Source organism: Mustelus asterias, chromosome 5, assembly GCF_964213995.1.
Source record: "Mustelus asterias chromosome 5, sMusAst1.hap1.1, whole genome shotgun sequence".
NCBI lineage: Eukaryota > Metazoa > Chordata > Chondrichthyes > Carcharhiniformes > Triakidae > Mustelus > Mustelus asterias.
In genome coordinates, this window is record NC_135805.1 from 49,603,908 (window position 1) to 49,608,026 (window position 4,119).

General features: G+C 48.2%; 1 pseudogene; it reads right to left on the reverse strand.

Annotated features, from left to right (window-relative positions):
* Positions 1–279: 279 nt before the first annotated feature.
* LOC144494482 (U2 spliceosomal RNA) lies at positions 280–409 on the reverse strand (annotated as a pseudogene).
* Between the last annotated feature and the right edge of the window lie 3,710 nt (positions 410–4,119).

Here is a 4,119-nt window from a genome sequence, read left to right on the forward strand (position 1 = left end):
ATTACATCACAAAGGGGGCCATCCGTCCCATTGTGTCTGTGCCAGTTCTCTACAAGAGCAATTAGAGTAAAGTATAGTTTATTTTTTTTTATACTTTTCCAATTCAATCAAATCAAATCCAATTCAGAGTCTCAACAAGTTAAGACATTTCCGATCCAGGCTGACAAGACAGAGCGGGCGACTAAACCACCCTGTCCTGGGCCTGATCTACATGAGTCAAGCTGATTGGAGAAGGGGGAGGATCCTCCTCCAAGACTTGAGCTCATTTGCATCTTAGCCAAAAGGCCGAGATGCCGCTTTTAAAAATTGCTTCATATGAAACATATGAAGCCTCAGCGTAACCTCATGACCTCAACCAAGTGCAGATCCGATACTACACTTGATCTTAGCCAAAAGGCCGAGAAGCGATTTAGCTATGAGGAGAGATTGGGTAGACTGGGGTTGTTCTCCTTGGAAAGACAGAGAATGAGGGGAGATCTAATAGAGGTATACAAGATTATGAAGGGTATAGATAGGGTGAACAGTGGGAAGCTTTTTCCCAGGTCGGAGGTGACGATCACGAGGGGTCACGGGCTCAAGCTGAGAGGGGCGAAGTATAACTCAGACATCAGAGGGACGTTTTTTACACAGAGGGTGGTGGGGGCCTGGAATGCGCTGCCAAGTAGGGTGGTGGAGGCAGGCACGCTGACATCGTTTAAGACTTACCTGGATAGTCACATGAGCAGCCTGGGAATGGAGGGATACAAACGATTGGTCTAGTTGGACCAAGGAGCGGCACAGGCTTGGAGGGCCGAAGGGCCTGTTTCCTGTGCTGTACTGTTCTTTGTTCTTTGTTCTTTGTCACAAGTAGGCTTACATTAACACTGCAATGAAGTTACTGCGAAAATTCCCTAGTCACCGCACTTTGGCGCCTGTTTGGGTAAACTGAGGGAGAATTTAGCATGGCCAATTCACCCAACCAGCACATCTTTGGACTGTGGGAGGAAACCAGAGCACCCGGAGGAAACCCACGCAGACACAGGGAGAATGTGCAAACTCCACACAGATAGTGACCCAAGCCAGGAATTGAACCCAGGTCCTGTGAGGCAGCAGTGTTAATCACTGTGCCATCCGTACCACCAATATTATGTTGTCAATACGTGGTTAAAAAACCAGTTTTCAGCAAGAGCTAATTTTTTTTCCACGAGTTTATACAGAAAGTCTAAGCAGTGTAAAAGCAACATTTGCATCAGTTGACCGATTCCTTGAGAATCGCAATCTGAGTGGTTCTCGACAACCCACTCTCTGGAGGAGTGTAAAATCACTCTCAGCAACCTCTGGATTTCCGGGTTATTCTGCACCTCTGCGGACTCCTGAAGTTGCTGTCAGTTTGAGTGGAGTAATGATAGTGAGCGCTGGCAGTTTCACTCTTCTTATCACCACAAATCCTGGGCCAAAATATTGGAAACTGCTTCTTGAAAAGTCGGGTAAATTTTGAAAGGATCTGCCAGCACCAAATCCTCTTTAATCCTTTCCATAAACTCTTGTCTGAAAAGGACAGGAGCCATCCAACCAATATCAGTTGAGATGTTAACAGATGGCGATTCCCTGCCAGGCCTGCTTCTCTCTCCCTGTGGTTGTGAGCATCTTCTGTCAGGCAATAAACACATTGAAGAAGATAATAGAAAATACCCCAGCATTCCAAATAGCAGCTCCTACGCCCCAGCCATCTGTTTCCTGGGGCTTTACAATTTGGACGTTACTGCTGGCAGTATCATTTGCGAGTTGAACTTCAAACTTCTACGTGGCAGGCATCACTCTGCCTCTCTGTTTCTGAGCTCGCCACCATCTGGTCCAGCGACAGCACTACAGTCAGTGGTTCTGAGTGCAAAACTCAAGGTTCAGAACAGGAATTGACACAGCTCAACATTCAAGAACAAAAGAAGGAAAGAAAGGCTTGCATTTATATCACGGCTTTTTATAAACTCGGGACATCTGAAGTGCTTAATAGCCAATGAAATACCTTTGAGGTAGAGTCCACTGTTGTAAGATAGGGTAAATAGGTGGTCGAATGAAAAGCGGAAAGGATGCGGCCAAACAGTGGCTCAGTTGTTAACGCTGCTGCCTCACAGCGCCAGGAAACATCGATTCCGGCTTCAGGTCACTGTCTGTGTAGAGTTTGCACATTCTCCCCCTGTCTGTGTGGAGTTTGCACATTCTCCCCCTGTCTGTGTGGAGTTTGCACATTCTCCCCCTGTCTGTGTGGAGTTTGCATATTCTCCCCCCTGTCTGTGTAGAGTTTGCACATTCTCCCCCCTGTCTGTGTGGGTTTCCTCTGGGTGCTCCAGTGTCTTCTCACATCCAAAGATGTGCAGGTTAGGCGGATTGGCCTTCTAAAATGCCCCTTAGTGTCAGGGGGACTGGTAAGGTTACGGGGAGAGGGCCTGAGTGGGATTGTTGTCAGCTCAGGCTTGATGGGCTGAATGGCCTCCTTCTGCACTGCAGGGATTCTATGAAAGCACAGTGGCACAGTGGTTAGCACTGCTCCTCACAGCACCAGGGACCCAGGTTTGATTCCAGCCTTGGGTGTCTGTGCGGAGTCGGCGCGTTCTCTCCGTGTCCGCGTGGGTTTCCTCCGGGTGTTCCGATTTCCTCCCACAGTCCAAACGACGTGCTGGTTAGGTTAGGATTGGCCATGCTAAATTCTCCCTCAGTGTACCCAAACAGGTGCCAGAGAGTGGAGACTAGGGGATTTTCACAGTAACTTCATTGCAGTGTTAATGTAAGCCTAATTGTGACTCTAATAAATAAACTTTAAAAAATGGGATTAGAGCTCCTGGGCTTGGGAGCGAAACACCAATATGAAGGGATGGGTTGGAAGGGCTGTTTCCGGTGGCGGGAATCGTGGCAGGCAGGGGCATTACGCTTGGCATGAAAAAAAATGTCAGATTCCCACCGACGGAAAATTAGTTTGGAATTTTGTCCTCCCGATTTTGATGGCGAGTTAGAGGTGGATCGAGTTTCCCGCTGCTCCATGATGGGAACCATATTTGCATTCATTTGAATCTCATGAATGCTGATTAAAACGCCAGCCCGCCGGAATTATGCACCTCCCCCCACCCCCCCGCTCCAAATTCAGCGCCCCACCAGTGGATAATTAGAACAATCTGTTTCCCAACTGTATGTAACAGGTGTGTATCCGGTGCATTTCTCTTCATCCATGACTTTGAGGTTAGTCGATGCTGCCTTTCACACCATCACAGCTAAATATCGACAAGGTTCAACAAGGCATTGGAGGTACGAGCAGCATAGAGCAGTGAGATGGAGGCAGGACCAGTGGGGGCTGGGGGAAGGTGAGAGGGGAAGGTGAGACCAGGACAGGACTTTTGGGAGGAGAAGGGTGGGACAGAAACAGAACCAGGGAGAGAGCATGAGCGCGGAGGGGCGAAAAGGAGACAGGGCTCGTGGAGGGGGGAGCACAAGAGGAGAGGGATGACATGGTTAACAAATAGCATGGGAACATCAGTGTTGAAGGTTTCAAGGGGAGAATAGGCATATCCAAATGAACAATGATGGGACTGAAGTTAGCAGCGGAGGATGGATAGTGACAGCATAAAGGGAATTAGAGTTTCAGCGACTAGGGGGGAGGATGGGAGGAACTTGTTGGGTGAGGTAGGATCAAACAGTCAAGGGCCATAGCTGCTCCACAGAAGCTAAATGGACACTACAAGCCTCAATTTTCCTTGTGTACTGGTCATGGCTCACTAGGCATCATGTTCCAGTCATGACTTAAGTACAAGGAGTGGATATTGATAATTATTGTCTGGGCTAAAATTTTAAAGTTTATTTATTCGTCACAAGTAAGGCTTACATTAACACTGCAATGAAGTTACTGTGAAATTCCCCTCACTGCTCTCTGCTGCTCATGCCTACTGGAGGAAAGCTAAGAGTAGCCTGACTGAGGGTCTACTGAGCTGAATCAAGACCATTGTTATGAATGTGCAGTCATGTCTGAGGGGGATGCTCAGCCACTTGTGGACCTCCAGCCAGCTGTGGACCACCAGGATGTTGTTCACCTGCAAGGGTGGCCTGGGGATTCCATGTGCAAAATGAGGGAGAGTTCTGTCCTTGAGACTAGAT